The sequence below is a fragment of the Vicugna pacos genome, chromosome 29 (genome assembly GCF_048564905.1).
Source record: "Vicugna pacos chromosome 29, VicPac4, whole genome shotgun sequence".
Taxonomy (NCBI): Eukaryota; Metazoa; Chordata; class Mammalia; order Artiodactyla; family Camelidae; genus Vicugna; species Vicugna pacos.
Genome location: NC_133015.1, coordinates 7,238,724 through 7,261,866, shown reverse-complemented (window position 1 = coordinate 7,261,866; position 23,143 = coordinate 7,238,724). Strand labels below are relative to the sequence as shown.

General features: G+C 40.1%; 1 long non-coding RNA gene across 2 annotated transcripts; it reads left to right on the top strand.

Moving 5' to 3' along the window:
• The first annotated feature begins 384 nt into the window (after positions 1-384).
• On the top strand, positions 385-22,595 carry LOC140690231 (uncharacterized). Of its 2 annotated transcripts, none has more exons than XR_012065417.1 (3): positions 385-840; positions 950-997; positions 22,542-22,595. It is a non-coding gene; the product is annotated as an uncharacterized lncRNA (long non-coding RNA). The 2 variants fall into 2 exon arrangements; XR_012065416.1 differs by lacking the exon at positions 22,542-22,595 and adding an exon at positions 1,813-2,075.
• The last annotated feature ends 548 nt before the right edge of the window (positions 22,596-23,143 follow it).

Genomic DNA, 23,143 nt, shown 5'->3' with positions numbered 1-23,143 from the left:
TGCCAGCTATGATGATTACTTTTCCTTTTATTAAAATTAGTGATAATAACATTAAAGCATGGTTAAATCTATTGGGGAGACTGGACTTTAAAATAAATAAAGGTAATATAGAGTAAGAGGTGCTTTAGTACAGGCATGTACGAGCTTCAGAGGGAATAATAATTTTCTTCGGAACGGTCACAGAAGCCTTGACAGGTCGAGTCACATTTTAGCTTAAGGTTAAAAGCTGAAGAGTCCACCAGACAGTCATAGAAGGGTGTTGCAGGCAGAGGCATTTCTTCATCCTGTATGAGTCAAGGTGGAAGGTGAGGGTGGAAAGGTACAGAGAGGTACGTGACCAAGAGCACTGGCTCCTCTGCAGAAGAGTCTGGATTTGTGGCGGTAAACTATTGAGAAGATTTTTAAGCTGCAGAGATGTGAAAATTTTTAATCCATGGAGGAACACAATTTACCTTTTATAAAATTCATTCTAGCAGCACTGTGTGAGTTGGGACTGGATTCACATTGGCAAAAGGAAGACAAGAAAGCCAAGGGGACTCCAAAGACGAGAAAGCTAGTGAAGTGTTGTTAAAACAGAGCGGCAGGGAGGGGATGTGCATCTATTCAACCTGTGTTTTTTAACCGGGATTCTCCCATCTTAATTCTGAGCAAGATACACAGGAATCCCCGCCCTGTGCCTGGCAGTCCTCCTCTCCAGCCTCACTCTCTCTCTCTGACACTGGTGATATGGCCTTTGAAACATCTTTGGAACTGACCCTGGACAGCAACCATGAAGCCTCTCACATCTTTGTCTTTCTGTTTCCTTTTTGCTAAACCTTGAATGGAGAACTGTTTCTTAAGGTAAGGAACACTGGTCACCTTGAAGTCTTATTATAAATGCCTATTTCTAGACCCTTCCTGGCAATCAGAATCCTCTTACAGTTGAACATCAAATCTGTACTTTTTACAGTCTCCCCCGGGGAGAATGACTTTGAGAAGCCCTGCAAGAGATCACCAGGTAAGTGGTTCTTAAACTTAGCTAACCATCTCACTGGCTTGGGGAACTTCATAAAAGTAGCCTTGGAGGCCCCATCTGTCCAGAGATCTGAAGGCTTCAGGTTGAGTGGGGAATCCTGACTTAGCAGGAGCCCTCCTGGAAGCTGGAGGCGTATCAGGTTTAAGAACCATCGCCTACTATTGCTTTCCTGGTAGACGATCTTTCTCCTGCTTGAATAAACGAACCGATTAGTCACAACCCTTCCCTTGTGTAATTACAAAGGGATGGCTGCGTTGCCATTTCGTTGAATTGAAATTGCCAGAGGAAGATCTTAAAAAACAAAGAGGCTGAGATGAAAGAGGAGCATCCTTCTCACAGCATACTGCTGCTAAGAGAGGGCCTTGAGAAGGCATGGCTCCTGGTGACCACAGCGCTTCTTAATTTAGGCCTTACAAGGTGCACATTAGGCAGAAAACCACCTGACATGGGACAAAGAGTTGCCTTTGATCTTATCTCTTGTATCAGAGCCCTTCTCTGGCTCCTCCCTCATTTGTCTCAGAAATCTTGGGGCAACTCCCATTAACTGGGTAATACCTGTGTTTCCAGTTCAGAAAGCAAGGGTCATCAGTTTTCCACTTGCTCACCTGCTGGGGTGTGTGAGGATTTTAGGATCTGAAAATGATCTAATCCAATAATGGGCCTTTTGGGGGTGGGAGAAGAATTAGGGCAGCATAAGAACTTTGGATGAGCTAAATGGTCATTCATAGTTGTAAATAAAAAGACAGCAATGGGAAAAAAAAAAAACCCACCTTCCTGGGTCTTGGTCACCATATCAGAACCCAAGTCCGATGACGGCAGGAGTTCATGTAACTTAAAGTAAGATTAAAGAGTTGAAGGGTAGAGAAGAGGCAAGATGGCGGAGTAGAAGGATGCTTGTAAGTCACCCTCTCCCACAAATACACCAAGACCCACATCTACAGACCCACTCAGCCAACCAGAGCACCTGCGGAACTCCAACAGATCATCGCCCTCTTCAAAGGATAAAGACGCCAAAAATCTGGTAGGAGAAAAGGAAAAAAGAAAGAACAAAAGGCAAAGCAGCGCGGGACAGGTCCCGCGGGGAGGGAGCGGCAAAGGAGGACTGGCGCTTGCTCGCTGGGTCTCCCCTCTCCAACTGAGAGGCCAGCGGGACGGAAGGGGAGCCTCCGAGGCTCGGATCTGTACAGAGCAGCCCTTGTCTGACAGAACTAAGTTAAACGGGCACAGAGCATCCCCCTGACACCCAGCCTGAGACGCGGGCCGGCAGTGGCGGGCAGGGCCAGGCTGCACAAGCCGGGCGGAGGACGGGGGCGGCTGCAGGGAGGCAGCTCCGGGGATTGCAAGGGGCCGGGCGCCGTGGCTGTGGGTGTACAGGGCAGAACAACCTGGGCCCTCCATAAAACAGCAAGGTTGATGTGCTCTCGGGGGAAGGGTGCATACCCCCATCTCTGAAAACCCGCGGAAACTTTTCAGGGGAAGAGAGGCGGGGCCCAGGCACAGCCGCCATATTCTCCGTCGCTTGGCACCCAGGCGGGGACAGAGGCGAAACCTGCGTCCGCACCGAAGGGCTTAGCAGCCTCAAGGGCCAGACTGAGACGGGCCTACAGCCCGGGGCAGATAGGATCCTTCCATTCTGCTCCCCCAGAGAACTTGCTCCACAAAGACAAACAAGCAGCTGGGTCTTGGCTCGGAGCGGGGACGAGGCTGCCCCTCGGTCTTCCCCGAGCCCACCCGCGGAGCGCAGCCAGGGCGGAGCTCGCAGCCGCACAGAGCAGCGGAGCTACCGGTGGCGCAGGCGGAGGGAGAGCGGCCCCCCCCCACCCCGCCTGTCGGGCAGGAACACAGCCCCTGACCGAGGTGCTGGGAAGGGGCACGACCCGCCCTCCTGCCTGGCCAGTCTGCAACATCTGTCTGCGGCATCCAGAGGGGCAGTGACCCGCCCGCCCGCAGCAGAGGAGAGCTGCATCTGACCCCGTGTTAGGAGGAGGCGCGATCTGCTTGCCGACAGGTGCTGGGAGCAGCACAGAAGAGGGCACCAACGGAGGGCCTATGAAAACAAGCTGAGCTTCCAAAACAGGACGAAGACAGAAGGGCTTCACATTAAAAGCACACAGACTCCAGGAGAACACCGACAACCCCTTTTCTGTTTTGTTTTGTTTTTTGTTCTTGCTTTTTTTGTTTGTTTGTTTGTTTTTTGTTTTGTTCTTAAATCTGTTTTTACCTGGTCTATTTTCAATGACTCTCTTAATTTTTACTTCTTAATTCATTTCTATTTCTCTTGGGTTTTGATGTCCTGTTATTGATTAGACACAGGCTTCAAATACATCTATTCATCTCCCCACCCCTTTTTTTTTTCTCTTTTTCTTTTTTTTTTAAAGGTTTTAAAAGGACATCTCAACCCGATTAATACTCTGCTTCAACTCCCTCTTCTATTATTCATTATACACTGTTTTCAAACCCTCTTTCTCCCTTCTTTTAAAAATCTTTCTCTCTCTCTCTTATTATTTCTTTCTTTTTTTTCTAAGTTCTATTCATAAATAGGCATTAGATAGATAAAATCCTTAAGATCCAAAATAGACAACTGATACTCCATAAACCACAGTGTCAGAGAGGTATGAGCAAGATGAAGAAGCAGAGAAATCTTTCCCAATTAAAAGAACAAGAGGAATCCCCTGAAAGAAAGATCAATGAAATAGACATCGATAGCCTACTAGATCAATATTTCAAAAAAGGAGTGATCAAATTGCTGAAGGAATTAAAAGAGATAGTGCTTAGAGAGATAAAATATGTCAAAAATGAAATTGAAGCTATAAAGAAGAGCCAAGCAAAATGGGTAAGCTCATTGACAGAGATGAGGAATGATCTAATAGCTGTGCAAAGCCGACTAGTTAATGCAGAGGAACGAATTAGTGATCTAGAAGACAGGGCAATAGAAAGCACCCATTCAGAAGAACTACAAGATAAGCAAATAAAAAATAATGATAATAGCATAAGGGACCTATGGGATAATATAAAGCATCCCAATCTTCACATAATAGGGGTCCCAGAAGGGGAAGAAGGATCAAACGGGATTGAAAAGGTTTTTGAAGAAATCATGACTGAAAACGTCCCAAACTTAAAGAAGGAATCAGATATCCAAGTACAGGAAGCTCAGAGGGTCCCAAACAGGAAGAATCCAAATAGACCCACACCAAGACATATCATAATCAAGATGGCCAGAGTCAAGGATAAAGAAATGATTCTAAAGGCAGCAAGAGAAAAGCAAAGAGTGAATTACAAGGGAACCCCCATAAGGCTCTCAGCTGATTTCTCTACACAAACACTACAGGCCAGAAGGGAGTGACAAGATATATTCAAAGCGCTGAATGAAAAAAAGATGCAGCCTAGGATACTTTATCCAGCAAGGCTATCCTTTAGGATAGAAGGAGAAATAAAGAGTTTCACAGACAAAAAAAAGCTGCAGGAGTTTGGCAACACTAAACCCATGCTAAAAGAAATATTGAAAGGGCTATTCTAAATAGAAAAGCAGCAGGATGCTACAGAAATGAGAAACTCACAACTGGAAAGGTGATAACTCATGAATTACAAATAAAGAAAACACGAAATTATAAAAGAAGACATACAAATCACTGAGAGTGGGAGAGGGAATTTTTTTCTTTCTTTTTTAAATTTTTTTAACAGTAGGATGGGTTTGAGATCATGTTATTATCAGTTTAATAAAAACAGGTATAGGTTAAAAGATTTAGAAAAAAGGGTAACCACAAGTCAAAAATTTACAAGGGAGTCACAAAAATTAAATAAAATCCATGATAATACAAAGGAAAATTACCAAACCACAAAAGGAAGAAGAAAGGAACAAAGAGGATATACCAATTCAACTGCAAAGATAAGTTCAAAATGGCAATAAACACACATCTATCATTAATTACTGTAAATGTTAATGGACTAAATGCTCCAGTCAAAAGACATAGGGTGGCAACTGGATAATAAAGCAAGAACCTTCAATATGCTGCATACAAGAGATCCACTTTAGGGAGAAGGACACATATAGATTGAGAGTGAAAGGATGGAAAAGGATATTCCATGCAAATGGAAAAGCCAAAAAAGCAGGTGTTGCAGTACTGATTTCAGACAAAGTAGACTTTAAAACAAAGGCCATAAAGAAAGATAAAGAGGGACATTTTATAATGATTAAAGGAGTGATACAAGATGAAGACATTACACTCGTTAATATATATGCACCCAATATAGGAGCACCTAAGTACATACAAAAATTACTAACAGAGATAAAGGGCGATATTGATGGGAATACAATCATAGTTGGAGATTTTAACACTGCATTAACATCACTAGACAGATCTTCCAGACAGAAAATAAACAAGGCAACAGAGAAATTAAATACTACAATAGAAAAACTAGATTTGGTGGATATTTTCAGAGCATTACACCCCCCCAAAATAGAATATACATTCTTTTCAAGTGCACATGGAACATTTTCCAGGATCGATCATGTACTTGGACACAAAAGAAACCTCAACAAATTTAAGAAGATAGAAATTATCTCAAGCATCTTTACTGACCACAATGCCATGAAACTGGAAATCAACAACAGAGAAACAAAGGAGAAAAAAAGAAAAGCATGGAGATTAAACAATATGTTATTGAAAAAACAATGGATCAATGAGGAAATCAAAGCTGAAATTAAAAAATACCTTGAGACAAATGATAATGAAAGCACAACCACTCAAAACCTATGGGACACAGCAAAGGCAGTGCTAAGAGGGAAGTTTATAGCGATACAGGCCTTCCTCAAAAAAGAAGAACAACCTCAAATAAACAAGTTAACCCACCATCTGAATCAATTAGAAAAAGAAGAACAAAAAGCCCCAAAAAGCAGCAGAAGGAAGGAAATAATAAAGATCAGAGAGGAATTAAATACAATAGAGATTAACAAGACCATAGAAAAAAATCAACCAAACCAAAAGCTGGTTTTTTGAAAAAGTAAATAAAATTGACAAACCTCTGGCCAAACTCACAAAGAAGAAAAAAGAGAGAGAACAAATTAGCAAAATAAGAAAGGAAAATGGAGAAATTACAACAAACAAAATAGAAATACAGAATATCATACGAGAATATTATGAAAAACTATATGGAACCAAACTGGATAACCTAGAGGAGATGGACAAGTTTCTGGAAAAATACTGTCCACCAAAACTGAATCAAGAAGAAACTGAACATTTGAACAATCCGATCACTAGAAAAGAAATAGAAATAGCAATTAAAAGCCTCCCTACAAATTAAAGTCCAGGACTGGATGGCTTCACTGGGGAATTCTACCAAACATACAAAGAAGAACTCATACCAGTCCTTCTCAAACTCTTCCAGATGATTGAAAAGGAGGGAATACTCCCAAACTCATTCTATGAAGCCACCATCACCCTGATACCAAAACCAGGCAAAGACACTACAAAAAAAGAGAATTATAGGCCAATATCACTGATGAACATAGACGCCAAAATCCTCACCAAAATTTTAGCAAATAGAATCCAACAACACATAAAAAAGATTATACATCATGACCAAGTGGGGTTCATCCCAGGGACACAAGGCTGGTTCAACACACGCAAATCAATCAATGTAATACATCACATCAACAAGAGAAAGGACAAAAACCACATGATCATCTCAATCGATGCAGAAAAAGCATTTGATAAAATTCAACACCCATTTATGATAAAAACTCTCGCCAAAGTGGGTATAGAGGGAACATATCTCAACATAATAAAAGCTATATATGACAAACCTACAGCCAGCATAGTACTCAACGGTGAAAAACTCAAAAGCTTCCCACTAAAATCTGGGACAAGACAAGGATGCTCACTATCACCCCTCCTATTCAACATAGTCCTGGAAGTCCTGGCCACAGCAGTCAGGCAAGAGAAAGAAATAAAAGGGATCCAAATTGGAAAAGAAGAGGTAAAAGTGTCATTATATGCTGATGACATGTTACTATATATAGAAAACCCTAAAAGGTCCACACAAAAGCTACTAGAGCTGATTGAAGAATTCAGCAAGGTAGCAGGTTACAAAATTAACGTTCAAAAATCAGTTGCATTTCTTTACACTAACGATAAATCAACAGAAAAAGAATGTGAAGAAACAATCCCCTTTAAAAGAGCACCCACAGTAATAAAATATCTGGGAATAAATCTAACCAAGGAGGTGAAAGAATTATACACAGAAAACTATAAACCATTGATGAAGGAAATTAAAGAAGACTTTAAAAAATGGAAAGATATTCCATGCTCTTGGATTGGAAGAATCAATATTGTTAAAATGGTCACACTGCCCAAGGCAATCTACAGATTTAATGCAATCCCTATCCAATTACCCAGGACATATTTCACAGAACTAGAACAAATCATAATAAAATTTATATGGAACCATCAAAGACCTAGAATTGCTAAAGCATTACTGAAGAGAAAGAAAGAGGCTGGAGGAATAACTCTCCCAGACTTCAGACAATACTATAGAGCTACAGTCATCAAGACAGCATGGTATTGGTACCAAAACAGACATATGGACCAATGGAACAGAATAGAGAGCCCAGAAATGAACCCATAAACCTTTGGTCAACTAATCTTCGACAAAGGAGGCAAGAATATACAATGGAATAAAGACAGCCTCTTCAGCAAATGGTGATGGGAAAACTGGACAGCAGCATGTAAAACAATGAAGCTAGAACACACCCTTACACCATATACAAAAATCAACTCAAAATGGATTAAAGACTTAAACATAAGACAAGATACAATAAACTTCCTAGAGGAAAACATAGGCAAAACATTATCTGACATACATTTCAAAAATTTTCTCCTAGAAGAAATAAAAGCAAGAATAAACAAATGGGACCTAATGAAACTTACAAGCTTCTGCAGAGCAAAGGAAACCAGAAATAAAACAAGAAGAAAACCTACGGAATGGGAGAAAATTTTTGCAAGTGAAACTGACAAAGGCTTGATCTCCAAAATATATAAGCAGCTCATACGACTCAATAAGAAAAAAATAAACAACCCAATCCAAAAATGGGCAGAAGACCTAAACAAGCAATTCTCCAAGGAAGACATACAAATGATCAAAAAGCACATGAAAAAATGCTCAATATCACTAATTATCAGAGAAATGCAAATCAAAACTACAATGAGGTATCACCTCACACCAGTCAGAATGGCCGTCATTCAAAAATCCAAAAATGACAAATGCTGGAGAGGCTGTGGAGAAAGGGGAACCCTCCTACACTGCTGGTGGGAATGCAGTTTGGTGCAGCCACTATGGAAAACAGTGTGGAGATTCCCCAAAAGACTAGGAATAGACTTACCATATGACCCAGGAATCCCACTCCTGGGCTTGTATCCAGAAGGAAATCTACTTCAGGATGACACCTGCACCCCAATGTTCATAGCAGCACTATTTACAATAGCCAAAACATGGAAACAGCCTAAATGTCCATCAACAGGTGACTTGATAAAGAAGAGGTGGTATATTTATACAATGGAACACTACTCAGCCATAAAAACCGACAACATAACGCCATTTGCAGCAACATGGATGCTCCTAGAGAATGTCATTCTAAGTGAAGTAAGCCAGAAAGAGAAAGAAAAATGCCATATGAGATCGCTCATATGTGGAATCTAAAGACTCATGGACAGAGAATACAGACTTGTGGTTACCAGGGGGGTAGGGATAGACTGGGATTTCAAAATTGTAGAATAGATAAACAAGATTACGCTGTATAGTGCAGGGAAATTTAAAAAAAAAAAAGAGTTGAAGGGGAGAGGAGGTCCTACAGAAACAGAACATTTGGCCATTAGTTACCGCTCAAAGTAGACCCGGCTCCATTACTTACTTTCCTTCTTGGCTTCATGAATTCTGCGTGGTACTGAGTGCTGAAGCTCCAGGACAAACTCTGTGAATACGTGGAGGGAGATTTTACCAGTTTCCAAATGAGGAAAAGATGCTCTTGGAAGATTTTTCAAGGGAGTAATGGTCACAGCTCAAAAGTTTTGCTTGAATTTACCACTGTTGAATTAAAGTCTATTTTGGCAGACTTCTGGCAAGAGAACTTCTCATAACTTGCAAGGTATTAAAAGAGGGTGAGCTTTTGCCTGAGGTAAAATGTGAGCCTTCTCATGATTTCTGTTGTTTAAACATTCACATAAAAAGAATAACCCAGGCACACACATGGATGATCCTCTCTACCACCACGGAGACCAAGAAGATAGTTTATTTTGAAGATGAGTCTTACCAATCATAGGGCCACTCACTGATTTGGCCTGGAAATTCCAGAAAAGTCTTCAAAAGAAAAATCTCGCCAGCAATCTGGAAGTAATCGTTCATTATTATTAGGTAAGAAACCAATTCGTCAGGAGAGACAAGAAAAATGTCACTGAAAAACTGTCACTTGAGCTGAGAATTGCAGATAATACAAGTCTGTCAGAGACAGAGGGAGGGGAAGGACATTCTAAAAGTGTGAACAGACATAGAAATGTGGCAGTTAAAAGAAAAAAAAAAGAACATGTCTTAGTGCCAAAAGGTGTGTGGGAGGGGAAAATGAGAGCATAGGGTGTCTGTGTCTGGGGACCAGCCACATACGGGGGTGGGTCTAGGGCTGCAGGTCAGGCGAAGGCGTTTGTCAGCAGCAGGAAGGTCATCAAGTCTTCCCGCTTGGGGAGTTAGCTGGGCAATCAGATCCAAGTCTTCACGAGGCAATTCCAGGTGCGGAGCGGCTTAGTTTAAGGAGTGACTGGCAATTGTGACTAAAGACCAATTAGAAGGCTCAGGCAAGAGTCTAAAGGAAAAATCTCCCCGGTGAAATATACCTGATCTATCCTTCCCATTTTACATGTTAATATCTTTCCGTCACATCCCTGGTGGTGACGGATAATCAAAACAAATATTTACAATCGCCTTTACTACAACTGCTACTTCTTCTAAAGCTATATTAGAACAAATTTTTTTCCAGCCATTGTAATCAACAATTAACGTGAAAAGCACATCGTGTGGTCACGCCAGCCCTCTGACCTATGTTCTGCATTAACACCTACTTTACATTTTGGTGAGGAAATAGAGACACAGAGCGGTAAGTAAAATTCCCTAAGTTGGACTCAGTTAACAAGTGGGTGATCTTCAAAAAAAAAAAAAAAAATGGAGGAGGCTGATTAGGATGGGGAGTAACGGAGCACCAGAAGTTAAAGCCATTTGACTAGGGTCACACCGAGAGGCTTTTTCGATCTGCTGTCCTGTGGCTGTTCGTACTCCACTCTCATGCCTGCGGTTTCACCATTTGCTGTCATTTGTTTTTTCCAAACTATGTCCTCTTATCTCCTCCTCCCATGTGGCTGATCAGTCTCCCTTCCCTGAAAAAAAAAGTTGCGCTCATCATTTCCTGACTTGCATCGTTTGTAAACTTGTTTGAAATAGGATTTTCCCCCCTGCTTTCAATCTAGCTTTGAATGTAGCTGCTATGAGTCTGTTGGGATCCAAACAAGTATGTAAGTGGAGCCAAACAGACGTTCTTCCCATTCACCACCATCACCATGACTTCTGTCCTAATGAGATTGACTATGAAATGCAGAAACTTCGAAAAGACCTTTTACTTTTCTAGAAGAGCCTGATCCCAAATGAGATATGCCGGCAACTCCATATTTCCTTCCTCAGGCCCCCATTGTGGACTTTTTTAAACTTTCCTAGAATGAAACTTCTTCAGCCTACAGAGGAAGAGGAAAAAAGAGCTAGCAAAAGGAATAAAATCTTTACAGTTCCTTTCAACCCTCCCATTAATTGTTTCATGCTTTAGACTTGGTGGAGGGGACAGTCAGGTCACTGGGTTTCGGTGGCCTCACTCTCTCATCAATGTCAGGGACCAAATAATGACAGGAGTGAGGATGGGATTTTCATCTTTTTAGAGCAGGGCTGAGGCCCCTACGATACTGTAACTGCTACAGTGGCTTACTTCTCATGGATATTTAATAGTAATTAAAGTGTGTTAAATTGAATCCTCATTAATTTTTTTTTAATTTGTGCTGGTCTTCATAGTTTCAGAGAATTTCCACACCATCTCCTCATGTCATTTCCATCACCTTGTAACATAATCAGTGGAAGCCTTACTAGTTCCATTATATAGATACCATTTAAAATGTGGGTTAAAATAACTCCACCAAGTACCAATAGGCAGTAAGTGGCAAGCCAGAACACAAACTCAGGGTTTGAGACTCAGTATCCTCTCTCCAACATCCCTACGTCTTCCACGGGATTCTTATTATGAGAACTGCATTGAGGAGCCTGGACCCAGATCTATGGAGACAGTTTCAAATTTGTGGCAGTGATGACAGGTCTCTACTTTCTGTCTGTGAAGGAATTTTTGGAAACAGGGAAAATGGGAAAAGAACTGTAGGGATGAACTACCATCTACCAATCCATCTACCCAGGGCTGACTAGTCTTAAGTCAAGAATATAGCACAGGATGTGGCCTGGTTACCTATTATATCAAAGCACCATTTCCCAAATGAGGTTTCTACATTTGGGGACCATCTGAAGATCTTGCAAAAATGAAGATCTCAGGTCCCACCCCTATCTATTGAGTCAGACTGTCTAGGATTTGAGCCCCCAAATCTACATGTTTAAACATCTCTTTTGAAAGTCTGAGGAAAAAAACCACTGGATTAAAGACTTAGTCACCACACTTAACCTCTCCAGATATTTTGGCCTCAGTTGTTTGATCTGCAAAATGGGATAATTAGACCTTGCCTCCCTAAAACTAGGAGGCCAGATCTGATTATTTCTTCCTGCCCCTCCAATTATGTATTTTCCTCATCAATAATTACTGATGATTCATTCTTGCTTACACCATTGCCTGTCCCCAAATTCCCTTTCCAAACCCTCCCATCATGTACAATCCATCCTCTTAGTGAAATTCTTCCCAAATGCTCCCACCCTGAGCTGACTCCCCTCTTTTCTCTGAACTCTTAAAGCACTTGTGGTCCCAGAACTGATTTGGCCTCTGAAAGCCATTGCCCTGTGGTGACAACCTTCCTTAAGTCTGTGCTATGACTTTGAACTTGAGGGTAAGAACTATCTTTGTTAATGACCATGATGTTGACCTTACACTATTTAGCTATCATTTCAGTTTGTAATGAACTGAAAACATGAAACAGTTTTATAATCTCTTTAATATGCGTGTTCAATCATCATGAAATAGGTCCTCTGAAAAGTCAGCTATGTGCAGACTTCAAGCTGAGTCTCTAATAGATTTGAACTCATTGGAGTATGGCTTTTGTTAGCTAAATGTCATTAATTCTCCAGTGCCTAGTTCTCTAGACTCTTCAACTCAGAAAGAGCATAAAGTATTTCTTAAAAACAGAGATTTTAATTAAACTACAAAAAGAATGTCAAGTTGAAATAACCAGTTTATGGCTTATGAGGGAAATAAGTATGCTAAAAAGATTATGTGAAGCATGTAAAGAGGGCTGTAATTAGCAAGTCAGCTCTTCCCAGGGTGCCCCGTAAATGGACGGGAACACAGTAAGCCGTATTTTTGACACTGAAATGGGCGGTAGTCAACTTCCCCACAAAATAGCACCTGTTTTAAACTCAGGGCTGTCTGCTAAATGATACCCAAAGCCCCTACTCAGAAGTTCTCTTAACACAGGATTGCAGAAAACAATTAGCCCCTAGTCTTAATGTTGGTACAAGACAATGCTTACTTATTATCTAATTGTCAGCTTTAAGGTTTCTGCATTTTTTTTAATTATCTGTTTAAAATAAGAATAAGAACATTTTTATTTTGAACTCAAACTTTTGAACTTTGTGACATTCAGATTTGAAATTAGAAAGAGAAACTTAATCTCCTGAATACGCAATTCCATAGAGGAATCCATGGGAGATGAGTGATGTCAACAGGGAGCCAGTATTTGAGCACCAGCATTTTCAGAAAGAGCCCTGGTGTCTCTCCAGCAGTTCTGAGCATGCGGCTATGTTCCTTTTTCAAGAGGATTACCACTAACGTAACTTTACCTTTTTCTATAATTGCCTGAATGGTTGACTGTTAATAAAATCTGCAACTTCAAGTTATTATTATTTGATCCCATAGTAGGTTTTATTAACTCTCTCCCTGATCTTGTTTGAGTGTTCTAGAGTGTACTCTATCAGAAAGGGAAGCAGGAAAGGGTGGGGACTAAGATACAAAAAGGGAGCTGGGAAAGCAAATGGTGTAGGAAACACGACATATTGTGTAGAGCGCTGGAAGTCAAGAAGCTCCAGCCTCCCTTTGCCCTTTACACTATGACAATTGGGGAAATTTAGATGCCTTCTCTAGATTAAAAAAAGAGAGAGAGAGAGAGGGAAGTACTAGAGAATCCCCAGGGCCTCATCCAATGCTTAAATTCTGTGAAAGCCACAAAATTTCATAATCCTAAATAGTAAAAATTATTTTGTTCAACACTGTGCTGACACATATCTATATATTGCAAACTCTTTTGAAAATGCAGGTTCTGGGTCCCCATCCATGCCCCCACTGAATGCAGAGGTTCTGATTTCTAACAGACACCCCAGAGTTGAGAAACATTGATCTAGATAACAGAAGATTTATTAATGTTTCCATTTTACAAGAGTTCTAGCCTATCTGTGTCTTAATTAACAAAGATCTATGTTGAAGGAATTAATTGTACTTGGTTTTAAAAGGGGGCTCTTGAAGACAGAAGAACTTTGAAGAGCCAAGGGAATAAATGGTGTCATCTGAGGACTCCTGATAGAAGGAAATATCAAAGCAGCAGAGGGAGAATGAAGAAAGGGTTTCATGATATCTCTCAAGTTATTCTTCCTAGACTTATCCTAGTCCCTTCTATCTTCAAGGCTAATGACCCATGGTTCCTATCATGTCTAGAGTCAATCTTTTTAAGAATAACTAGCCATACTCCTTCCATTTCTCAAAAGACATATTTTTCTTCATTCATACATTTTCTCCGTTATGTCTAATGATTAATGTCAGTATATATAATATTTTATGGAATCTATAAAAAAACTGAAAATGTATCTAAACATAAGAAATTGATGTTAAAAAGTGATCAGTCACCATTGTACACATATTAGAATAGCTAAATTTTAAAAACTGACTATACCAAGTTTTGGCAAGGATGTGAAGTCACTGAAGCTCTCCTGCACTGCTGGTAAGAATGTTAAATAGTACATCCACATTGGAATATAGTTGGACAGTTTCTTTAAAAGTTAAGCATTTGTTTAACATATGAGTCAGTGATTCCACTCTTCGATATTTACTCAAGAGAAATGAAAGCATTCATGCAAAAGTCTAAGGCTATTTTGATAACCAAAACTCAAAAGAACCCCAGAGTGCATCAAAAATGAATGAATAAACAAACTGTGGCCTATCTGTATATAAAGAAATACTACACAATAATAAAAAGAAATGAATGATTGATACAGATATTTATGATGAGTGAAAGAAACCAGAATAAAAAGATAAATAGTGTATAATTCCATTTACTTAAAATTCTAGGGAACAAAACCTAACCTATGGTGACAGAAAGCAGATCAGTGGTGGCCTTCTGATGGTAGGATGGGTGGGAGGGAGGAGTGGGGCGAGATTACTAAAGGAAACAAGGAAACTTGACAGTAAGATATGTAGCATTATCTTGATTGTGGTGACGGTTTCACGGGGGGGGTGCGTATTTTAAAACACATCAGATTATATAATTTAATATGTGCAGTTATTCTCAGTCAGTTATATCTCAAAAAACTATTACTTTAAAAAAGAATAGTTAGTTTAAAATTGAACAAGAAAAAATACTGAACAATAAACAGCTAGGAAAAACAAGAGACAGAAATGGAAAACTTTGAATGTATCAAAGTCTTTCAGATGAATCTCTCTATGATAAATGATAGATACAGTTGGTAGAAATAAAGCAGTATATGTGGTATCTTTCAAGAAATGTTCAAAGGGAGCTTTGCTTGTACAGTAGATAGAGATAGATGGTGGATGGAAAGGACAAGAAAGCCAGCAGTCCTGACAATCTTATAAAGCCTCTTCCACTAAAGAAAATAAATCTAAAAGATTGGGAATTTGGAAGATCTTGTGGTAGCTCACAGTGAAAAAAAATGACAATGAATGTATGTATGGTCATGTATAATTGAAAAATTGTGCTGTTCACTGGAATTTGACATAACATTGTAAAATGACTGTAACTCAATAAAAAATGTAAAAAAAAAGGTAAGGAAAAAACAAAAGATTGGGAATTTGGAAAGATGGGAAAGTTAAAAAAGGAAAGAAGATATATTTTAAAGGAAATTGATCAGATATCAAGATAATATTAGAAAAAAAATGCTATTGCTCAAGTGAGATTTTATACTGTACACAGCACCACCTTGAGGAAAGCCATGGGAAATGCTATTTCATGTGTAATAGAGCCCAATTCATTCATTGGTTTATTCAGCCTTCATTCAGCATTTATGTATCACTTCACAGTATACCCACCACCATTCCAGATACCTGGGTTACAGCGATAAACCAAAAATAAAAATAGCAACAACAACAACAAAAATCTCTACCCTCTTAGATCTTGTTTATCAAGAAAAGCAACTTTGTTTTTAAATAATTTACGGTCATATGTAAATTCATTTTACAAACTTTTAAAAAATATTTTAAGAAGTAAGAGGAAGATTTTGAGTGGAAAATAAACCTAAATTGTGTATTTTTCTTCTTAAGTGATTTTTCACAGACGTGCTTTGTGTAAATCAGAAGGCTTTGGGAGGGTAGGGGGAGGGTGTACCACTCCATAGTCAATTCTAAAGTCATTTAAAATAAAAGGTATGCCTTATACCTTTTTTAGGACTGGGGCACACTTCCACCCCAGCTGCAGGGGTGTAGGTTTCTGAAGACTCACAGCTGTGACCCCATCCTGGAATGATTGTACCCTTATATCAAACAGTAATTGGATTGTGATTGCTCCTCCCTCCTGGGAGGTGTTTAAACTTGGGAAAGGGAGCTCTCTCCAGCCAAAAGTGATTTCCAGTCTTCATTCCTCTCTGTGCTTCCATCTGAATAGATTTCATTGCTGTGTCTTCAGGTTCACTAATCTTTCCTTCTTCAGTTTCTAATCCTTTCTTAACCTTATCCAGAAAATGTTAATTTTAGATATTGTACTTTTAATTTCCAGATGTTTTATTTTCCACTTATCTCCTCATTATGCTCAGGTTTTCATTAAATTTCATGAGCATTTCAGGATACAGGCATATCTCACTTTATTGTGCTTTATTGCACTTTGCAGACACTGCATTTTTTAAAAACTGAAGTTTTATGGCTTTCATTGAGCAAGTCTATCAGAGCCGTTTTTCAAATGATATTTTTTAATTAACATCATATTATATTTTAATTTAATTTAAAAATTTTTTTTTACATAATGCTATTGCAAACATTGTGTGATGTGCTTTATTGTGGTATTTACTTTACTGTGGTGATCTGGAACCAAATCCACATTATATCCAAGGTATGCCTGTATTTATATATTTTAAAGCAATATTGAAGCCTGTGCCTGCTAGTTCTAGCATCTCTCTCATTTCTAGGTGTGTTACTAGTGGCAGCTTTTTTTTTCCCCTCTATAGATCTTATTTTCCATCCCTTTTTCTTGTCATGTTTAATCATTTTGGGTTGGATGCATAAACGTAGTGAATGCAACACGGCTGAGTATCTGAATTTTGTCATTTTAGTTACTGGAGATCATCTTAATCCTTCCAGGGCTTTTTTTTTTTTTAACCTTTGTTCAGGTGGATCTAACCTCACCTTTATTTTAGGAAGACCCTTCTGGGGTCTCTCTGAATGCTGTAATTGAATACGAGAGGTCTCCACTCTGACTGGCTTAACCAACTCTCTGCCCTTTGTGTGAGCTTTGTGAATTGTTCAGTTTACAGCCCTCTGCTTATTCTTTGTCTGGCCTCTGAATTTCACTCCATGCAAGCAGCTAAGGATTTTGTCAAGAATGAAGACTATTTTAAATACAGATTTAAGAGCTCTTTTTTTGGTAAATCTTTCCTCTCCAGAACCCTGCTCAACATATTCCAGCTAGCTCAAACTCCCCATCTTCCAATCTTTGTCTTCTCAACTCAGCGAGGCCACTGAACTCTTTTTGGGACCCTTCCTTCACGCACTCCTGTTGAAGGAGTGTCCCCAGGGAGAAAAATGGGACAATGGCGAGGTTTTTCCTCATGTGTTTCCCTTTTCTAAAACACCATGGCCCTGTATTTCCTGTAAATTCAGTATCTCAAAATAGCTGCTCCATGTACTTATCCAAGGTTCTAGCCATTTATGGAGCAAGGGCAAGTCCAAATCCTTGTCACTGCATCACGGCTGTAAAAAACTCTCAAAATTTATTTTTAGCTCATCTGTACACATGGTATAGTGTGAATACAAGCCCAATTCAGTAAAGCATATCTCCATTTTTATGACATTGTTCTTTAAAAACATGTATTTGAGGTGCTAACGTAAGGAAGTGCATAGCTTTTTCTCTTTGCCAGTCCTTAAGTAGTGGGAATGGAAGTGGGTGCTGGGAATAGAGACTTGAGAAGGGACGTTGATAACCATCAGTGCACCGTGCTGCCTCTCTGTGCTCCAACATTTGTATAGGAAATGGCGACCCTCTAGGACACTAACAAACAAACAAAAGATGGAGGGTAGTACTGCACGGGAAGAAAGGAGCTGAGATCAAGTCTGACAATTATGCCAACCTGAGCTGTTTTCAGTCAACAAGTGTTTGCATGTTGGGGGTCTAGGGAGATGTTACCGTTTTGAAACACATTTTAGACTCTCCTCAAGGGAATAAACACTATAAAGATTGCCAAACACAAGACCTTACATATTGCATGTAAGAGCTCCTACATTCCACATTTGATAAACTCACGTTTGGTATTCAAGGGTCACCACCACCAAAAAAAAAAAAAACAAGCAGAAAGTCCCAACACTTTGTTATATGCATGGAAATAACAGTTATAAAATACATGAGATTAAATTATTCTACCATCCCCTCTCTAACCTTCAATATCTTTTAAAGGAAAAAGTAACACAGAAATGGAAATAATCCTGGCTTTAGCCATAATCTCAGAAGTAATGCTAAAAGCCTTAGTTTTCTTTCAAAGCCTTTTATCCATGTGCAGTGTCACTCACTGATTGAGAGCAGAGCCTTTATAATGAGATAGACTTGGATCCTGGATGTGCCATTAGCATCTCCAAAACCTTGGGGGAAATTATTTAACTTCTCTGAGGCTTAAGTATAAATGACCTGTACATTGCTTGACACATAGTAGGCACACCATGCCAGTCAGAACAAATAGAAACCACACAGCAGAGAGATTTTAACATAAGGGATGGATGAAGCAGGAATTCGTGAACTAAAAAGTCACATGGGAATAGCAAACATCAGGACACAGCTACCACCCTGAGGGCTGCAGGAGCAAAGGAAGAGGGGCGGGGTTTTACAATTTAAAAGCTTGGAGGAGGCATCTCGTGAAGCTGGGACGTGGACTTCCGTTAGAGGATCTGTTGCCGTGCTGGTGTTCGTATCTGAAGGGACAGAGGCAATGGATGAGTCCATCTTATTTGTTTCCCTTCTCTCAGGGACCACAGAATTCATGCTCCAGGCCCCACTCAAAGCAGGGAGCTTTTCATGTCCCCCAGTAATATGGGCTGGAACACATTCCTAGATGTAGGAGATGTTGCTGCCATAGGCCGAATAATCCTAGCAGGGATTTTCTTTCCTTCTTTCTGGCAGAAAGACAAGTTGCAGCCATTTGTCTTTTGAAAGTGATGTCTTCACTTGCCTTTGACCCAGCTGGATCTCTAAACACAACAGCAGACATTCCCTCAATTGTCAACTTCAATGCCTTACTCTGTAATGCCTGTGTCTCACCAACGTTCCCAGTATGCTAGCCACTTCTTGTTCACCGTCCTGATTGACATGATGTTGTGTTGGATGTCCAGATAGCCCAGATTCCATCTGATTAGATCACGACAGAGAGAAGAAAGTACTGTAGCCCCAGACAAACCTGTCATTGTGTGTTGTTATCTGTTTCCTGTAACTGCAAACAGTTTCTGATCTTTACTGATAAGGATAGAAAAAAAATGCCAAATCACTGTCTGCAATACGGTGTACCTGAGGCCATATTAATCTGCTTTAGCCAAGATAACACGTCTAGCACAGTAGCCACAACTGGGCTATGATTTGAGTTTGCAGTGGCCTACAGTTATACTCCAAGGTTGGATTCTTCTGCCGTGGTCAGACTGGAGAACTAAATGGAACTATGATATGGACCATGACCTTCTGTATTCTTAATATCCTTCAGAGTAGCATTAATTTCAGCCATTCCTCTCCATCACCACCTTCAAATGCAATATTTCTTGAGTCACTGTCTTAGCCAGGACTGACAAGGGGGTGGAGGTAGAGAGGATGCGAATGGAGAGGTGCAGTTTCAGAAGTTTCTGCTTCACTTTTCTCACGATGATAGCCCTCATCTGGCTTGAATGAAAAGAATTCGAGATGGGGGTTACTCCACAGCCAGGTACATCAACCCAATTATACATTCAGGGGTTGGGGAGGTGACCACTGGATGGGTCCACAGACCTGCTGGACCCACTGAGAGCCAGACTCTGATCAGATCTTGTTTAGTACCCGACCCCTCTGTGCCTCCCCTCTAATGTGATGCTTTAGAACTCCATGAATCAATGTTAATTCTATCCAGTACCCTTAAATTTCTGGATATTCCTCTTTCCCCAGTGTATATCTTCTCAACTAAACTACCATAGGTCATTTTTCAGGAAAATGGGGAAAGGTAAAATACTGTATTTTTATCACAGTACTTCAAGATTTTTTTCCTCCTATGGACTTGTCTACCTCTTCAGCCAGGGGTTTCTGGGTCTGAAAACTGCCTGTGGTCTGGGATCTGGGCAAAGGATCAAGAATTTCTATTGAGGTGATTACCCTAAGTCTGCTCCTGTATCATTCTTGCTTTCTTTTGATTATGTTAAGCCCTCATGGGCTATTCATCTATTCTGCCTCTATGGGCGCCATGTTCTGTGAACCATCATCACAGCTCCCTCCAGGTCAAGCCCTTTTAGCTGCAGCCCCCACCCCACCACCGGCTTCTGCCACCTGGTCCTATTGCTTCAGAGTCTCATCATCCCAATAGTAATGAGCCAACTGGTCGACTGACAGATTTAATATAGATACAGATGGAGCTGTAGATATAGGTTCTCTTTTTACAGAAAGATGTTGTAACTATATTGATTCATAACAGATGTACAGATCTGATCATTTTCCTGCACAGAAGGAGAGAGGAGAGCCCCACCATACAAGAGTTTCCAGTGTTTTGGCATACTGAACTTGAGGTAGTTCAACCACGCGATTTGAAGTGCGTTGGAGCTGGACAAGGTGCAGTGGGCGCTCTGTGCAGATCAGCATGCTCGGAAAACTCAGCCTTCACTCTTTGATATTCCTTCCGTAAGCCTTTGAGTGCCTACTAAATGAAAGGCCCGCCGTGCTGGGTACTGGATGTATAATGGTGAATGAAAGAGAGATCTAAAATGTTTCCAACATTATAAAAGAGAATTTGAAATTATGCTCAGTTCCTGAATGTTTCCATATAGAGACATATCTGTATAGTACAAACATGGAGAACTGGTTCCAGTTCAAAAGCAGAATGTAATTAAACTAAGGACTTCAGGGTGAGATCATCCTGGATTTAGGGTGTGCCCTAAATCCAATTACACATGTCCATATAAGAGGAGAGAGAGACTTGAGACCCAGAAACAGAGGAAAACAACACATGAAGGCAGTAATTAGAGGGTGGCCATGAATCAAGAAATATCAAGTACCACCAGCAGCCCCAAGAGCCGGGAAGGAGGCCAGTGTGGGTTTTTCCACAGAGTCCCTAGTAGGTCAACACCTTAGTTTCACGCTTCTGGCCTTCAAAACTGTAAGACAATAAATTTCAGTCATTTTAAGTCACCCATTTGTGCCAATTTGTCATGGCAGCCCTAGAAAACTAATAAGAAGAGAAATTAATTTTTCAAAATCTTAGGTCACTTTGTGTTTAAAATAAGGCGTTTAATTATATAAAATGACATTTAAACTTATTAGGAACTGTCTTTATTTTATTGGATTTTTTTGTCCATTAAAAGTTATCATATGTACTAAAGACAGAGGTAACTTTATATAGATAATAATAATAGTAAATAATTATGATAGTAGAATAAAAGGCTAAATACTCAGAGTAAATAATAGCATGATTACACAATAAAATTACATAAATTAACATTTTTTTTCTGAAGCTTGTATAAGAAAAATATTTTCTTTATTTCTGTAGTTTTGTTTTGTTTTTGTTTTTTGCTTTTTTATCCTTCCCTGATCTCCTGCCAGTTTTCCTTGTTTAATTGTTGTTGTTGTTAAATGGAGATACTGGGGACTGAACCCAGGACCTCGTGTGTGCTAAACACGTGCTCTGCCACTGTGCTATACCCCTCACCCCTTGTTTCCTTTTGAAGTATTCAGACTCATGCAATTTCTTTGGGGTGAATATTCAAAGATTTAAGATTGAGACAAATAAATTACTTGATACTGGTAAACAGTATGATGTGCTTTATTCTGTTTCAGAACTTCAGCAGATTGCTAACTTTAGGCTGGTCTTCCCAGCAATCATGTGATCTGGACAAATCAAAATAACAGAGAGGCTTCCTAGGGGGATGAACAGAGACTGGAAGGTCAGGGCCAGGCAGGCTCAAGGCCTGTGATTCAGACCCTGCTGCGTTCCCAGGCTCTCCTGCCCTTGGCTTCCCAGAGGTGGAGCTGTTTGAACCCCACCTGCTGCCTTGTCCCGAGGCCATAGTTACACATTCGCCAGATTATTGTAAAGCAGCATTAATCCCCCTGGTTCCCAAGCTTGACTTGCTTTTGTGAAAAACGCCGACCCGTGTGTGCCACCCTAGATTTTCTTAATCTAAGTTGCCAGGGACCAGACCTGGTAATATGAGTTTTAAGAATTTCTCCCAGGTGATTCTACTCAAGTATAAGGCTCTGCACTCAAGGACAAATGTGCTAAACCAGTGGTTCTCCATGTGGGGTCCCTGGATCAGTAGCATCGCCAACAACTGGGAACGTGTTAGAAATGCAAATTCTTGGGCCCCACCCCAGGTTTGCTGAATCAGAGACTCTGGGGAAGGGGCCCGGTCATCTGTGTTTTAACAAGCTCTCCAGGTGATTCTTATGCATGCTCAAGTTTGAGAACCACTGCCCACACTTAGATTCACTTCCAATGAGCAGAGTCTGGAAAGGGGAACATAGTAACTTTAGAAACCTGGTGAGCATCACTTTAACCATGTGATCAAGTTTAACATCCTCTGTGTTAAATATTGCAGATGTCATGTGTCCCTTGATACGATGCACTTCACCTCTGTGGTCTGTCTTCTTCCTAGACACCCATAACCCAAATCTCATCATGAGAAAGCACCAGGCATGAAGGAAAACCGAGGGACATTCAACAAAATAATCTCCAAGACTGTCAAGGTCTTCTGGGTAAAGAAGTTGTGATATATTTATACAAAGGAATACCACTCAGCCATAAAAAAGAAAAATAATGCCATTTGCAACACCATGGATGAATCTGGAGATCATCATACTAAGTGGAGAAAGCCAGAAAGAGAAAGAAAAATACCATATGATATCACTCATATGTGGAATCTTAAAAAAAAAAAGGATACAATGAACTTATTTACAAAACAGAAACAGACTCACAGACATTGAAAACAAACTTATGGTTACCAGCAGGGAAAAGGGGTGGGAAGGGTTAAATTGGGAGTTTGAGGTTTGCACATACTATTATATATAAAATAGGTAAATAAGTTTCTTCTGTACAGCACAGGGAACCATATTCAGTATCTTGAAGTGACCCATAATGAAAAAGAATATGAAAGGGAATATATGTATGTGTATGGATAGCTGAGACATTATGCTGTACACCAGACATTGACACAACATTGTAAGCTGACTATACTTTAATTAAAAAAATAATAATTGG